Here is a 17,660-nt window from a genome sequence, read left to right as displayed (position 1 = left end):
GGATTCAGGAGTCCAGGCCTGGCTTTGCTGGGTCCTCTGCAAGGCGGCAATCAAGATGTTAGCTGGGGCTGCAGTTTCATCTGGGACTCCACTGAGGAAGAATTCAGTTCACAGTTTCTTTCAGGCTGTGGGCTGGAATTCACCCTCAGGTCCCTGCCATGTGACTCTACAGGCAGCTTACTGTATGGCAACTTGCTTCTTCAAAGCCAGCAGTAAAGCATCTCCTCCCAAGATGGGCATTGCAGTCTTATACAATGTGGCCACATGGACATAATCACGTACATCCTGTCACCTTTGCCATATTCTGTTGGCAGAAAGCTTTTCATAGGCCCTGCCCACACTCGGGAGTGGGGAGGGATTATGCAAGAATGGGAATACCAGGAGGAGGGGATCATGGGAGCCACATTGGCTCACCCTCCAAACAGAGTGATCAGAATGTTGAAAGCCCTAGAAATCATGGAGTGTGGAGAACAGTTGAGGCACTTGAAATGTTTAACCTAAGAAAGAGGAAAATAATATTAACAAACACTGAGGATTTTTCATATATTGGTTCTCTTAGCCCCCATACAACCCTATAAGGTAGATACTATTATCATCCCCATTTTAAAGATTAAAAAACTGAGGCACAGGTAGTTCAAGCAACACCTCAAGGTGACACAGCTACTGAATAGTATTGCTGGGAGTTGAACCCAAGCAGCCTGCCTCTAGAGTTCATGTCTAGCAAGGACTGTCAGTCCTTAGAAGATGAGGTTGAGTTTCCCCCAAAAGACTCTAGGACCAAAGGCTAATAGCTATTAGGTGGTAGATTAGGGACTTATGATGATAAAAAGCAAGTAAAGCTATGAGTTCAACACTTTTGTTTTCTTCTTCTTCTTCTTTTTAATGTAATCCACAAATGTTCAGAAAAATTCAGATTTTCAGCTTCTCCTGAAAAACCAGAAGCTCTGGGTCCACATTTCCAGGGCATAAGTAGCAGGTGCTGAGGAGCACCTATCCAGGTTAAACTAGGCAAATGTGCACACCACAATCCCCACCGCTCCCTGCTGTATCTTCAGCTGAGGCTACAGATCTGTTATTTCTCATCCTGGCCTGTTTCAGGACCCCAGATGGCACCGTAAACTCCCAGGCCAGGCATTCAGGCAATCTAAACCGTGGTCACAGGAGGAAGCAAAGGAGGAGGTAGGCCTTAGTGACTATGAGAAGCTCAGCTAACATACAAAAGTATCAGGGGCTCAGCCTCTGCTGGGAACTGAGACTAAGCTCCTCACTTCACTGGGTCCTTAGCTTCCTTTCCTGTATAATGGGAGACGGTTCCTTGGGAAGATCCAGTGAGATCCTGGAGAATAGGACTAACTCCTAAAACAGCCTTTGGGGCCCAGATCCATAGCCTAAGGAAAGCCAGATTTTTTGTGTGTTAGAATGACAAGACCTGAAAACCCATTTGTTTTCCTTCTTATTCTGGAAATTTCCTTCAGAAATAGTTACAAAGGGGGGAAAAAACCCAACCTTTGAGAAAATAGGAAGGGGAGGACTCCTAGAGAGAAAACTTCACTGTGAGGTAAGGAGTTCTTTGCTGATGCTTTTTTGTTCTGTTTAAAAAAAGAAAGCTATTCTTCAAGAGAATGAAAAGGGAAAGGAGGGAGAGAAGCATTTTCTGCTGCAGATCTATTCAGAACTTTAAATCTCTGCCCAAGAATCCCAAGGCAGCCCCTGGAGAAAGGAAAATGCATGAGAAAAGGAACTGGGAAACCCTTAAATAGCAATTGTGCCTTGGGTCCACCTTAACCCAGCAATAACAATAAAGATAGCTGACACTTAAGTAGCCCTTACTATGTGCCAGGTACTAACAGAAGGACTTTATTATTGATTCTTTAGAGCTCAGCCCAGCTCTGTGGGGCAAACACATTATCATAATCCCATTTGATAGGTAGGGAAATTGAAACTCAGAGAGGTTAGGTAATTTGCCCAAAGCCACACAGCCCATCCGTGGCAGAGCCAGGATTCCAATCCTTGTAGTTTTGCTGTAAGATTTACGCTCTTAACCACAACCTAGTTGGACCTTCAAGCCCTGATTGAGCAGGTGCATGGGAAAGGCATGCTAGGTACCAGGGGGGTGAGAAGGAGGAGGAGGGAGACACGAGGAAAGAGCAAGACCCTGGTTGAGTCTTCTGAGGCAGTCCACTTTCTGGCTATGGGACCCAGGCTAGACTGTGCGCAACTGGGTTTTGCAGGTCTTAGTAGTTTCAGTGCCTTATACAATTAAAAAACAGTTTATGGAAGGAGGGAGTAAGAGAGAGGAAAAAGGAGGGGCGGGGAGGGAGAAAGAAAAGAAATAGAAGCAATAACCAACAATAGCAGCCAGGTCTTATCAAGTGTTTATTAGGCCAGATACTGCTAAGTGCTTTTACCCCCATTGTATCATTGTATTCTCATAATAACACTCCTATGGTTAATATTATTACTTCCATTTGAGGGATAAAGAGACTGAGGCATGGAAAGCTCAGTAGCTTGTCCAAGGTCATGCAGCTGGTAAGTTGGAGAGCCAGGATTCTGACCAGGCAGTGTAATTGTAGTGCCCAGACTCCTAGCCGGTAATGAAAACAGTAAATATTTGAGGTCAAGGTGTCATTCCTCCCACTTGCAGGGTACTTGGTGGATTACAAAACTCTTGTGGCGAGGTTTCCAAGGGTGGAGATATGAACAGAAATTTCCGGCAACTTCTGGCGAGACTCAGCCAGCAATCCGTAGCTAACATTCAGGTGCAAAATGCCAAGGCTTACAGAGATGTGAAACAGAAACCAGAGCAGCCGATGGCGCACTGCTCAGAGGCCCACTAGTGGCCTTGTCCACTCAGGCACCGGCCCGTCTTGCACAGCAATACTCTGGTCATCTGTAGTTTTTACCCTCCAGGACACACTCTTGAGATCCCATCTCATTTGCTTCCTCATCCCCCCAGGACCAGCTGCAGCCCAAGCAATTTCAGCCCAGTTCAGCAAAGCACAAACCAATTGCAGTGTTCCACACTAGTGAGCGGGCAGCTGCTTAATTTGCACCCAGGCAGGTAGGCAGAGGAAAACAGAATTCAGGGCAGAAAGCTTTAGGAGTTCAGTCATGGCACGCCATTTCCTTCCCACGTTGGACTCGGCAAGGTTAGAAGCTGAACACTGAGGCATGCGCAGCCTTACCTGAAGAGGGAGCTCTGTGTTCCGACTCCCTCTGCCGTGTTTCATTCCTCTGCCCTGGTTCTCCCATTGCAAAATGGAGCCACCAGTACTTGCCCAACCTGATCATTGCCAGTGCTGAGGATTGAAGGGGTGGACAGAGATGACACCACAGCTCTAAGCTGCAAAATAATGGCTGGTAATACAGCTAATAGCCTTTTTTTCCTATTTAATGCATTTCCTGGAGAGGCAGTGTGCCTTGAGGGGGGAAGCACAATGTGAAGGTCACGCAGACCTGGGTTTGATTCCCAGCTCTGCCAGTAGCCAGCTCTGTGCCCTTGGGTAAGTCATTACGCGTCTCTGTGCCAGGGTTTCCTCTCTTGCCAAGTGGGAATAATAATACCCACTTCAAAGAGTCACTGTGAAGATTGGCTAAGACAGCACCCAGCTCATGGAAGAAACTTAATGAAGAGTAACTAGTAGTTCCTTGCCTCACATCCCTAGTTCTCTGCCATTGTCCTCCTCTTAGGGCAGCCTTCTCTTACCTCCAGCACCAAATCACAATCCACTGTTACAAGCCAGCACCATATATCAGTTCTTTGTAGTATGCATCACACTGTGCATTTATTTGGATGGTTATTTGATTAACATCAGCCTCCTTCATTAGCCACATGGAGGCAGAGACTGTATCTATCTGTCTTAGGCCCTCACCATAACCCCACTGTCTAACACAGGCTTGGCACATAATAAGTGCTCAGTAAATATTTGCAGAGTAGAGTAATACTATTAGTATCCCAATAGACTGGTGTGTTCCATTTGTTTGCAAGGGAGTGTTACAAATAAGTTTTTGTTAATAATGAAAGTCCCACAGTTTGCTGCTTATTTCCTTTTTAAGAAATAATTAAAGCATACTCAAGATTATCTGTATAATGGTGTCATCCTCTCTTGCATTTTTTTTGACCTGTTTTTCTCTCGGGTGGGGCTGCAGTTAAATGCAAGCCCTGGGGATTACATTCCACCCGGCGTAAACCCATGAGAATGTCTCCCACGGGAATGTCATTTGTCATTGGGTCTGATGGAAGCAGAAGGTTGAAAAATGTGGTCTTACATCACAGATCCCCTCCGCTTGTAGTCTCTAGAAAACTGGTCTAGAAAATTGGAGACAAGAATGGCCTCTCTCTCCCTCAGATGGCGGGAACATTGAGAAGTTAATGCTTCTGAGATCCTGGGGTGAAAGCATAGAATTATCTGCTTCCTGCCATAAAACTTCCTGCCTTGCGATGCTGCTTATCGAACCGTTAACCCTAATGTGTCTTGACTAGCCATGACCTGATAGGAGAAAAGCATTTTCCTCTTGATCTGGCAGCCTGCAGACCTCTAATGTAGCACGTATCACCCTCCTTTGCAATAATTTACTGTTTCCCACGTTTTAGGCAGTGTCCCCACAAACTTTTTATCTTACAGTTAACTTTTCAGCACATTATGTGGCATAAAAAATTTAACTAGCAAATTAAATCCACAAATTCATGGTATTGCTTAAATAAACCCAGAGCTGGCACATAATGAGAAAAAAAAAAAAAAATGAGTCGGTTCAAAGAAAATGCTAAGTAAATATTAATAGTAAACTGTTATAAGGAAATGGCAGAAATAAATGTGAAAAGCTAATGTATGAGTTTCAGGATTGCTGCAGTTATTTATTTATTTGCCTCTCTTCCTGTTAATTTATGAATTTCTTTGGGGGAAGAGACTGTCTTTTGCTCTTTACATCTCAAGCACTAGCACAGTCCCTGACACATAGGAGCTCAACAAATTCAGTGAATGTGGGATGCATGGATGACTGAATGGTAGGACAAGCTCGGCATCTTGGGCCGAGTGACAAATTCACTGAGGTTGGGGTCTTCCCGGGGCATTGGGAGCAATAGTATTTGTGTGTGATAATGATCGGTAGAAGAGTGTTGGGCTGGCTCCAGGCCATGAAATGAAAGCTAACATGCCCAAATGCCAGCTTACCCCCTTCTTGGATTCTCCCCACCAGACAGAATTCCCAGCTTCCTGGAATGAAGGAGGAGCCAAGAACATCAAAATCCACAGGCACTTTGGACAGAGCACACTTGCTGTGTGGCCTTGGATAGGTCACTGAATGTCTACTTCTCTGTGGACTAAAGGAGTCATTACAGTGAATGAAACTGTACGATTCTGGGAGGGGTTGGTCTCAATTTGAAAAATTCAGGGAAGGCAAGTCAGAGGAGATACTGATAAGCTTAAGGCAGGGCTCAGGCTTGAAAAACTGATGCCTTGAAGTCCAGTGATCACCTGCAGGGTCAGCATCATGGGGGCTTTGGGGGTGACATCTGTGAGGTCACTCATGGGCACTTCTGCCCATGGGTCTAGAAACTTCCCTGTGTATGTTCCAGGGGGCAGGGGGTGGCTTCCACTTCTGGGGGCCCCACCTACCTCAGAGCAGTGTCCAGGGCAGCCTCGCCAAGCCCAGCCGGTAAGCAGATTTGCTTCTCCTTTGAATTCTTGTGCTTCCCCCATGACTGCATTTTGTAGTTTACCAAACACTTTTCCTGTCCGCTGTCCCATCTGATCCCCACAGGACCCCAGAGGAGGCCACTTAGTTTACTGCCACTTAGGAAAGTGGGAATCAAATGCTCAAGGCCATGTGGTTCAGTAGAAAGGGCACCATTGGGGGCAGGGAGCTCACCACAAGGTGGCCCAGGACGTGGAACCTGGGGCCAGACCTCTGTGTTCAAAGGCCAGCTCAACCAGGTGCCGGCTGTGTGACCTTAGAAGAGTTAGATCTCTTCTCTGGGCTACAGGTTTCTCATCTATAAAATGGGAAGATAACAGTATCTGCCTCCCAAGGCTGTTGTGAATACTGAGTAAAAACTCTCTGGCACATAATAAGTGGTCAGATTTTATTACCTCCTGGTTACTTTGAGGATTTATTAAGATTTATTTATTATTAAGATTTGTTAAGATAATGGGTATGTTCATTTCCTAGAACTCCCATAACAAAATGCCACAAACTGGTGGCTTCAAACAACAAAAATTTGTTCTCTCACATTTGTGAAGGCCAGAAATCCAAAATCAGTGTCATTGGACGGGAACCAAGGTGTCTGCAGGGTTGAACTCCCTCTGGAGACTCTAGGGGAGAATCCCTTGCTCACCTCTTCCAGTTTCTGGTTGTCGCCAACATTCCTTGGCTTGTGGCCGCATCTGCCCAACCTCTGTTTCCGTCTTCACGTGGCCCCCGGGGGAGGTTGCACACAGGCACACATGTGCTCGTGTGTGAGTGTTAATCCTCCCTCTGCCTTCCACTAATAAGGATCCACGTGATGACATTTAGGGCTCACCCAGCTAGTCCAGGATAATCTCCCTGTCCCAAGACCCTTATAACTTAATCACATCTGCAAAAACCCTTTTTCCAAATAAGAAACTACAAGTTTTGGGGATTATGATGTGGTTATCTTTGGGAGACCATTTTTCAGCCTATCACATGGCCCTTTACAAAGTTTGCTGACCCTGTTCTAGAAGGATAGGGAAGCCACTCCCAGACTCGTCAGCTCCCACCCCCTGATCTGCCTTCTAAGGCCCCACATCTCATCCTACATCTGCATTTGGCCCACATCAGGGTTCGCCATTTTGTAAACACTTCCAAGGACTGCCTATGTCTTCCTCACCCCTGCCCCCGCCCTTTGCAAAAAAATAATAACAAAACAACACCAACATCTGCAACATTTTTTGATCTTCGGGTCCTACTTTTATCTCTTCTATGGCCCTACACTGTCTTCAGGCACAGAAAGAATGAGAAAGGTCTTTAGCAAACAAGTTCTGTTTTCTAGTATAGGACCCTTTCTTTACCTTATTTTGCAGGCCCGATGGCCTTTCCAGATGTCCTAGGAGGATTTTGCCCATCCTCTCTGGGCTGAAAGTTCTCTCTAGACATCCTAGTCCATCCTTCCCAGCAAACAACTACCCTTCCCAAGGTGAACTTTCTCAAGCAGCAGCTTGCTAAGAAATGTACTCTACTTCCCCTTTCATTGTCTGGTCATGGAAACAGATGTTAGTTTCCAGTGACCTCCTTGGCTGGTAAAACTAGCACAAGCATGGTGATCAGTGAATGTTTGCTGTGGGAATAAATGAATACCTCACAAGCCCACGGGTTCTGCTTCATGTGGACTGGGCATCCTTTTTGCACACTCCACAAGTTTGAAAATAAACAGAGGACATTGTTCATCTTTCCATGGGGTATTTGAAATGGCTAATCATGTACCCTGAGTAGGGGCATCAGTTCTGGAGATCAGTATGTCATGTGATCCTCCCCTGCGAGGAGGGCAGACCGATGATATCTTCATTTTACAGAAGGGAAACTGAAGCTCAGAAAGGTCGAGTAACTGGCCTAACATCAGTAGGTGGCAGGCATTGGTCCTGGAGCCCATTCCCCGGTTAGTATGGTTTCTGCTGGCCTGGGCAGGGTCCATGGTATAACAGGCAGAATGGAGGGTGTCCCAGGAGGGTGGCCTGGCTTGGGAGTTAGAAGGCTGCTTCTGGTGTCTTGTCCATCACTAATTCTGTGGGCGAACTTTTTCTCTCTGGTACTCAGTTTTCAGAATTTTAACATCCATGTGGGGAACAACTTCAGGAGGCCAGACTAGTTGTATAAAATAATAATAATAACAGTAATAATAATAATAATAATAATAATAATAATAATAATAACCATCATTGAATTGAGCCCTCATTATGTGCCAGGCACTGTTCTAATGCTTTACATGGATTAGCTCTAATCCTCGCAGCATCCTTATGAATGCTCTTATTATAGCCAGGGGAGAAAACTGAGATGCAGAACACTTACTTAAGAACCTTGATTCAGGCCACACACATAATAATTGGGGAATATGAAATGTCAGGAATAAGGAAGTTGCTGTATTATATAGGAAGGTGAGGGAAGGTCTCTCTGATGAGGTGGGCACATGAATAAAAGCAGGAGAGAGCTGTGTGAATATCTAGAAGAATTTGTAGACTAAGGGACTATCAGGTGGAAAGGCCCCGAGATGAGGGTGTTCTTAGTGTGTTCAAGGAGCAGCAAGTGAGCAAAGGGAGTGAGAGGGAGAGTCGGGAGGTGAGATCAGAGATAGGATGGGCGTGAGGAGTGGCAGGTTGTATGGGACCTTGTAGCTCATGATAAAGAATTTCACTTTTGTTCAGAGTGAGATGGGAAGTCATTGCAGGGCTTTGAGCAGAAGAGTGACATCCAACTTATGTTTGAAAGCAACACTCTGTCTGCCCTGAGGAGAAGAAATAGTGGGATAAGGGCAGAAACAGAGAGAGTGGACAGAGGTGATTGCAGTGATCCAGGAGAAGTGGTGGTGACTTGGTCCAGCAGGGGTTTGCAACAGATATGGTAGACTGTGGTCAATTCTGATCTTACTTTGAAGGTGTGGCTTATGGAGTTTGCCAATGAATTTGATGTGGGGTATAAGAGAAAGAGAAAAGCTAAGGGTGACACCAAGGCTTTGGGGCTGATCAAATAAAAGGAGTTGCCATTCACTGAGATGGGAAAGTCTACATGTCAAGCAGTTAGAGAGGTTGGCTGCTACAATATTTCACTAGCAATGCCTTTTGGGCATCTGAGTGGAGATGTTGAAGACGTTGAACCTGGGGTAGAGAAAGAGGATTGTGTGGGGATACAAATTTGGGGGAGTCTTCAGTATGTAGGTGATAGTTAAAGTCACAAGACTGAATGAGATCACTATGGGAAAGAGTGTGGAGTGAAAAGAGCATAGACAAGAGGACTTCAAAACTTAGAGATCAGGAAGATAAGGAGGAATCAACAAAGGAGATCAAGCAGTGGGTGAGAATCAGGAGTGATGTACTAGAAGCCAAGTGAGAAAAGTGTTCCAGGGAGCTGGAGTGATTGACTGTGTCAGATGCAACTGTTTGTAAAGTAAAATGAGAGTTGCAATTTGGTCATCACATTTAGCAATGTGGAGGTCATTGAAGACCTTGACCTGTGGAGGGATGAGAGAGAGTTCAGGAGAAAATAGAAGAGGGGAAGCGGAAGTAGAGATTTTGCTATAGAGGCGAATAGAAAAATAGGCTGGTAATTGGAGGAGAATATAGGGTCAAGAAGAGGGTTTTCTGTTTAAGGGAGATACTACAGTAGCATGTTTGGATGACAACCGGAATGTTTCAACCATAAAAGAAAGGTAGGTAACAGGAGAGAAAGGAGAAACTGGGGTGGAGCAGTGTCCTAAGATTGGTGAAAGGAAGTGATATCTGGGGCACAATGAAGAGTTCCTGTTGGTAGGAGCACAGAGTTCATCCAGAGGAACCTAAGGGAAGGCACAGTGTATGGTGACAGGTGTAAGGACAGTATAAGGTGAGTAGATGTGGTGGTGAGAACTTCAGCAGATCTCCTCTGGTCGCTTCTCGTGCAAAGCAAGGTCTTCATTACTGAGAATCTAGAATGAGAAGATGTTAAAGGTGTGAGAAGAAAGGGTACAGTGTTAAATAGTTGCCTAAAAGAATGGGACAGTGAATGTTCTAGGGAGTATACTAGGATGACAGCAGTCCTGAGTCCTCAAACTAATGGTCTTATTCCTCTCCAGACATGTTCAGACGTGGTATATTCAAATCACCTTTGCAGCTGAGACCAAAATCAGATGAAACAGAATGACATGTGTAGTAGGAAGGCAAGGTCAGTTTTGAACACATGTTTGAGTGCCTATGGGTTTAAATGGCCACGAAACAGATTATATGTGTGATCTGGAGCTTAGGAGAAGGTATGGGATAAAGGTAGAGTCATCAGCAAAGAGGGAGTCATTGAAACTGAGAAAGTAGGTGTAAAGTCCAAGAAAGGAAGTATAAAGAGAAAAGCCTAAACTTGGGAAACACTCCCATTTTAGGGAGTGGAAAGAAGAAAGTCTTCATCAAAAAAGGCAGAGAAAGGTGCTGAAAAATTAAATGAAGCATATTCTTCCTGAAGCCTATAAATGAGACAGTTCAGTGAAAAGGAGGAAAAATCATTCAGGGAGGTGAGGGAGAAGGAGAAGTACTTCTGGGTATGCCCAAAAGGAAGCCAGTACTGGATTACCTCAGAGCACTTAGTAGAAATGCAAAGAAAAGGAACTTGTGAGCAAAATGTAAGGGGCATGAAAGAAAAGACCCAAGAGAATTATGTACAAATAATAGGAGCTTTGGAAAGAGAAAAAAGTAGTTCCTGGAAGAGAAGGGATACTTTAAAGATAAAATAGAAGAAAATGTTCCTGAACTAAAGAAAGCCCTGAGTCATCTGATCAGAGGGGTTCTCTGAGTCCTCGAAAGATTGACAAAATAAATACAAAGACAAAATCTGATGATAAGTCTGAGCTGCAGAGTAAAGAGAAAAACCTGAAAAGTATTCAGAGAAAGAGAGATTACAGGCTACTTACAAAGGAAAGGGAAGGAGACTGACAATAGACCACTCGTCTGCAGCGCTGGCATCTCAAAGGCAGTGGAACAGTTTTCTCAGACTGAAAGAAATGTGCATTATACAGGATTCCTTTGCCCGGTCACAATGTCATTCCTATTAGAGGGGCTCTAACAGGCAAGGACTCAAGGCATACCATCCGTATACTCTTTCAAAGGGAATAACTTAGGGATGTACTCTAGTGAAATGAAAATTTGACCAGAACAAAGATCTCAAAATGAAGAAAGAACAAACATGCAAACAAACATGCAAATAAATGTGTATTCGTGCATGCGTGCGTGCGTGTGTGTGTTTTAAAAAGTCACCAGCAATTCTTTGAGAGCACAAACCTAGAAAAGCAGTTGGATCAGAAGCTGGGTTGCAGGGGATTGTAAAAGCAATAGTGAGAGAATACTCATTGAAGAAATAAGGAGATAAAACAAGAAGGGAAGATTACTTAAGGGATAAAAAGAATACTTTGTTTATAAAAGCAAAGCTCAAGTATGTTTGTTGGCAGAGGAAAAGGAGTCGTGAGCAGGCAGAGGTGGAAAGTGTACAAATGTGAGACAGTCCTGAAATATAGTAGGGACTAAGTCATTGCTGATGATTTGAAAATAAGATCCCTTCTATTATGGATGGCACATGCCTTCCACTAGCTTGCATTTGAGAAGGAGGGAGAGATACTGGAATGGCCAGAAGAAGGAAAAAAGGAAGAAAGGGTGGAGGAGGGGAGAGAGGAGAAAGAAACCATTTTCTACAAATACCCAAAGATCTATCAGAACTGCATGCACAAAGCATGTACATAAAACCTTAGATTGCAAGTAACTTGTTCTGTGAGTGTTCCGCAAGACAAGCAAACATTTCTAACAAATTTTAACTTGATAAACAAGCGATGTCTTACTTTATGAATAGTATGTGATGCTGAATGTCACATGATCACAACTGAGCCAATGGTTCTTGAAATTCGCTTTGATACACAAGTGCTTTGGATTGCAAGCATGCTTCCAGAATGAATTATGCTCACGAACCAAGGTTTTACTGTATTTTAGTATACATGTATTTAATTCTGCAGTCTAGGAGTGTAGACCAGTTAATGCATCATCCAGCTGGGATTATTACCCATAGCCACATAGCTAGAGTGACCTCTGAATGAAGAGTACAAAGGACTGATCAGTGTTTGTTTGTTTGTTTGTTTGTTTGAGGAAGGATTAATTAAAGCATATCTGGAAGTCATGGACTAGGTTGGGTACCTGAGGAAAAGCATCAAGACATTTGGTTCTCAGTGGTATGGCAAAAGTGTGGGAGCCCCATGGAGGCTGAGATGGGAACCCAGGACAAAATCGCTTAACTTTATAAACAGTATAGCATAAGGATGAGGCTGGCTACGTGATGTGTTGGGCATGACCTTATGAGCCGCAGGGATTCAAACCTTGGCTCTTACTCGCTGTGGGAGCTTGAGATATGTATCATATATATATATTTATATATATATATATGGTATATATATATATACATATATATGATATATATATGTATATATATATATAAAGAGGATAATACAGGCCTTGCAGAACTTTTGGAAGATCACATCCACTCAACAGTTTGCTTTGGAACCATGTGCCAGGCATTATTCCCAAGGCTGGGGATACTTCAGTAAAGTAGACATTCTGTATTTCTCCTCAGAGTTTCCATTCTAGGTGATTGTGAGGAGGAGAGCAAGAAAAGCTGCCTTTGGCATGAAAAGGGCAAAAGGTGCTCAATAGATGTCACTTCCACCCCGTCCCTTCCCATAGAGGCTTTCAGAAAGGCTCCATTGCTCACCCACACCCCTAGCCCTTCTCCCCATGGCTCTGAATACCTCCCCCAGTCTCCATACCACAAAGATGCAAGATTCCCTGGGTTTGAGCAAAAATCCTTGGAAAACAAGCTCTCCCATTTGGACAAGGAGCTGGAGGAAGAAGCCTAGTGCTTGGATCCCCTGGAACTCCAGGTCCCAAGTCTCAAGCCTAGCTTGTAAAGGATCACTCTACCGGTTGCCTCTTCTGGACATTCTTCCCCATGGCCTGCGATTGGTGCATGAGCTCTAGTCACTTAAAAATACAGGATCACACACTCACTAGTGTATGGTCTTTTCCAAAACAAAAAACAAACAACAAAGAAAACCACCCAATTGTATGTATGCAAAGGGGTGCACACAGCACAGCCCCCAGTTTCCCCCCCTTCCTCAAGCTCTTCTCCAGTCTGCTGCCCCTGGTCAGTGTGCCTGCTGTCACACACGTGCCCAGCTCTCCCAGGGGGCCTTCCCGCAGGCCCTCCTTGCCATGTGACCTTCCTGCACTGTCACCGCCCCCACTTCAGTGGGCCTGTCATTTTCTCATTATGGTCACCACCCCAGACCCGAACTTGTCCTCCTCTTTCCTGTTTCCAATTAAACCTTGTCCTATCAGGGATCCTAGGCCACGTTGTTCTGCGGTCTCCAGAGAGGAGAATGACAGCATGGGAGGAGAGTGGGAGGGATTCCCACTGATTGGCCTGGTGAGCCAGGCTGGAGATATTTTGGGGGTGGGTTAAAAGCTCTAGAGACCCCAAGGCAGATGGCGTGGGCGAGCAGTGTGCAGTGGGTGTGGGCAGGGTGCATTTTCCTTCCTTGTCTCGTGCTTTCTTTTCACAGCTGCAGTTCCTTGGAGCCCTAACATTCCAGTTCCCAGAGCTAATTTTAGGTTCTTGGGACTGGCTTGTTCTAAGTGACCCTGGCCCCCGCCTTTCCCCTTTGCTCGGCATATTCATTCCGGACCTCTGGCTCACACAAGCCACGCTCTCTTGCTGCCTCTGGAATCAGTGAAGAGCAATTGTAGTCCTGGTCCCCCACCAGCTGAAAGACCCTCAGGAAGCAGGAAACTGAATAGGGGGGCGTGGAGTGGGAGTCCTGGGAGTGGACAGAAGAGGGTGGGGGTGGGGAGCAGCTTCCTGCCTCCCAAATAAGGAGATGATGTTCATCGCAGTCATGAGCTCAGGACTTCTGTAGAGCCTCTAAGAGAGAGCCTTTAAGAGAGAGGATCAAGGAGCAGCAATGCGAGTTAGGCCAGACAGATGGATGCCTGCCATTGCTCCGTCCACCACCAGTGCCCATTCAGTATTCATGCAGCAGGTGAACCTGGGCCTCCTGGAGTCACCATGTTCAGAGTCTCACCAGGTTCTCCACTCATGACATAGACATTCATGGAATTTTAAAGTGTAAGCCACAGATGTCATCTTCTTCATGCCTCAAATTCCACAGTGGGGGGATCCACAGCCCAGAGAGGAGATGCCACTTCCCCAGGGTTGGGCATGAGTACCAGGTTCTGTGAAGCCAGAGGTGGGAGCAGGACTTGAACCAGGGCCTCCTGCCCTCCAGCTCAGAGCTCTTTCGGGCACCAAGCTGCCTTCTGCTGTGGTTCTGTTCACTTCCTATCATTTGGGGGCAGGTCGCCAATTCCTCCATCACCATCAGCGGTGGGGCAATTGGGTGCCTCCCAGACTTTCTTTCTCACCCCAGCCTTGGCCTGCCTCTTTACTGAGGGTGTAATGGAAGCTCTGGGAAGCAGTGCTGTCCCCAGGAAAATGAGTGCCACCTGCTCAGGGTCCCAGCTGGGGGGACCATGCCCACTTAGAAAGGGACAAATTCCATTTCTGAACTTGATCTATGTCTCTGCCACTTCACCAGACAGTTGATCAAGAACTGGATTTTCTTTTTTTTTTTTAATTTTTTAATGTTTATTTATTTTTGAGAGAGAGAGAGACAGAGTGAGCAGGGGAGGGGCAGAGAGAGAGGGAGACACAGAATCTGAAACAGACTCCAGGCTCCGAGCTGTCAGCACAGAGCCCAACGTGGGGCTCAAATTCACAGACCATGAAATCATGACCTGAGCTGAAGTCGGACACTCAACCGAATGAGCCTCCCAGGTGCCCCAAGAACTGGATTTTCTACATCAAATTTTAGAGCTATCAGTCATCCAAAACCCTCCCTGGCCATCAGCAGCCACTATCCCCTTGCTTCATATCATTGCTTCTACTGCTTGAGCTGCTCCTACTGCTTGAACTTGCTTTCCAAAGACTTGTTCTGCCTCCCACTTTCAGCTGCATTCATTTCCTTGCCCTCTGTTTCAGACCCTGGGCTCTCCTCACCTGGGCAGGTGAATACTAAATTCCCCCTGAGCCAGAATCTTCCAATGGCCTCTTGGGGACCTCTCAGTCTCCCAGCCACTCTCCAGCCACTCTCTTGATGGACTAGATCCCTGAGGCAGTACCATGTGGCTATCAGCATGCAGTGTTTGCATCTCAGTGTGCCCCAGTTTCCATATCTGTAAAATGGGAATAAGCAGTGTAAGGCTCTTAGTGAGGATTCAGTGAGTTCACATGATATATACAAATGTACAAATTCATTAAGCAGTACTCTTAAGATGAAAGCACTTTATCAATTTGCTGTGTATGTGATATACTTAAAAAAAAAGATTGAGTTTATATACTTAAATTAGTTTATACATTTGCACTCAGGGTGGCAGAGAGTAAACCCTCCATAATAATACTTGTTACAGTAGCTGCTATTATTTAAACTTGGGCTCTCTGAGGACTAATATTTCTTCCTCTTAAGTATTAAAAAAAATTTTAATGTTTATTTTTGACACAGAGAGAGAGAGAGAGAGAGAGAGCATGAGCAGGGGAGGAGCAGAGAGAGAGAGGGAGACACAGAATCCGAAGCAGGCTCCAGGCTCTGAGCTGTCAGCACAGAGCCCGACATGGGGCTCGAATTCACAGACCGCAAGATCATGACGTGAGCCGAAGTCAGACGCTCAACCGCCTGAGCCACCCAGGCACCCCATCTTCCTCCTAAGTACTTAGAGTAATGATACCTCATATTTTTCCCATGCTTTCCCATTTATGAAGCACTTCCTTGTGCATTCTCTCACTTCCGGTTATCACAACAGCCTTTGAGATGGCTATTTCCCCCCATTTTGTTTTATTTCTTTTAATGTTTATTTTTGAAAGAGTGAGAGAGACAGAGCATGAGTGGGGGAGGAGCAGAGAGAGAAGGAGACACAGAATCTGAAGCAGGCTCCAGGCTCCAAGCTGTCAGCACAGAGCCCAATGTGGCACTTGATCATGACCTGAGCCCAAACCGGACGCTTAACCGACTAAGCCACCCATGTGCCCCTATTTTCCCCCATTTTAAAGATGGGAAAGCTGAGGCTCAGAGGCACAGAGTTGACTTGCCCTAGATCATGCAGCCAGTAGTGGAGAGATGAGACTCAAGTCTGAGTGACTCTTCAGCAAGGACTTCCACCCCACCTTGCTCTGCCCATCAGCACCTCTGTTCTCAGATCTACCCAGACTTCCTGCTTACAAACACCAGGTTTCCCTGACCTCGGGCATTTCTGTGTCCTTCGGGAAGTGACCTACACAAGGTCCCATGGCTTAATAAACCAAAGCTGAAATAGAACCCACATCTTCTGAATTTCCAGTCTGGCACTATTTCCTCCACAACCTTTTATCTTGTTGGCCCGATTCCAATTTAGATGCATTAAAGACTTTTTTGTTTTTCCCACTGAATTAAGGGAACCAAAGCATTGCATCAAGAATTAGGATATTATAGCATGGGTGAAGAACATACAGACACAGGCAAGAAGGTTCCAATTCATATTCCACTGCTATAACTGTAGTGCCTATCACTCAAGTCACTTATCTTACACTGTAGAGTTCAGACCCTGACCCATTCCTTCTTCAGGAAGATGGCCCCCTCTAGAATCTGCAAGGTGGGAGAAACCAATGATAAGCCCTTGCTGTGGAGAAAAGGGACGGGCAGCTGTTGAGAGTCCTCACTCCAGTTACCTGAGTCCTTCAGGAGCCACCAGGACTCTGCCTTCAGGTCTCCTTCCTCCACCACCCCTCCCTGGACAATCTCCTGATGCAGTTATTTTAAGGAAAGTTCCACAAGGCAAAAACCTCACAGGATCACTGATATTTGAAGGTTTGGTTCTTCCTGCCTCCCAATGGAGACTGATTTTGAGGTTGTTTTGCTGAATCACTAGGCAAAGAGTAAATAAATAAATGGAGGAAGGAAATCTTGCTCAAAAGGAATTCTGTTGGTTCTCCAAAAAAACAAAGCATCTGTCATCATCAAAGGAATCTGTAGGACCTAGCCTCTCTGGGACTAGACTTCATCCTAGGGGTTCTGAGGCACCCCCACCAGAGAAGAACTTGTCCAGCCCCTCTCAGCAGTGCTCAAAAATGATACCAACCCTCAAGGGCAAACTGGCTACATCCTAAGGCCTCTGGGTGGCCTGACCTTGCTCTTGTCCTCTGTCCCCCACCAACATAGGAGAAGAACCAGGAGTGAACTGCCCCTAGGGCCTGATATTCTGTGAATGTGCTGCCTTTCCTTTGGGGGTCACCACCTCTTCTGGTGCATGTGGCTTCCACCATCCACCCCTAGACTCTAGTTCATGTTTTGTTACTTCTCTGGACGCCTCACCCCCATAAAGATAAAAGGAGAGCTCTTGATAATCCATTAGTCTAAGCGCATCATCTTACTGCCATGGAGACCAGGGCCAGGAGAGCAGCAGCTGACCCTGGGACACATAGCACCTTGTGTGCAAAGTCAAAGTAGGAATTGAAGACAGAGAGTCAGTGGACCCCACCATCTAGAGGCTGTCAGAGCCACCATACTCTGGATGGGAGAACTGGCTGGGCCTCCCTGTCCCCTGGGAGCTCCCAGAGTTCCTGCTGGAATGAAAGAGTAGGGAGGTGAGAGATTGAGAGAAACGCTCAAGGAGAACCCTCGCAGCCACCTGACCAGTTTTGAAGTCTCCTGGTTCATCACTGGTGGATAGAGTCTTCTTAGAGCATCTCACTGAGAATCTTTTGCCCTGCTTGAGATCTTTCATTGCCTTAGTCCCAGTCCATCCCCATTATCCCTGGCATTCAAGGCCTTCTGACATGTTCCCCATCTTCTCTCCCAGTCCATCTTAACTCTGTGCCTCTGAACCAGTGGTGGGGAGCAGAGGAAC

General features: G+C 45.8%; 1 protein-coding gene across 2 annotated transcripts in view; it reads left to right on the top strand.

Annotated features, from left to right (window-relative positions):
• SYN3 (synapsin III) overlaps positions 1–17,660 on the top strand; it is a 465,355-nt gene that overhangs the window by 235,405 nt on the left and 212,290 nt on the right. The gene's annotated exons all lie outside the window — the stretch shown is intronic.

This window comes from Leopardus geoffroyi, chromosome B4 (genome assembly GCF_018350155.1).
Source record: "Leopardus geoffroyi isolate Oge1 chromosome B4, O.geoffroyi_Oge1_pat1.0, whole genome shotgun sequence".
Classification (NCBI taxonomy): Eukaryota; Metazoa; Chordata; class Mammalia; order Carnivora; family Felidae; genus Leopardus; species Leopardus geoffroyi.
This window is presented reverse-complemented; position numbering and strand designations above follow the sequence as displayed.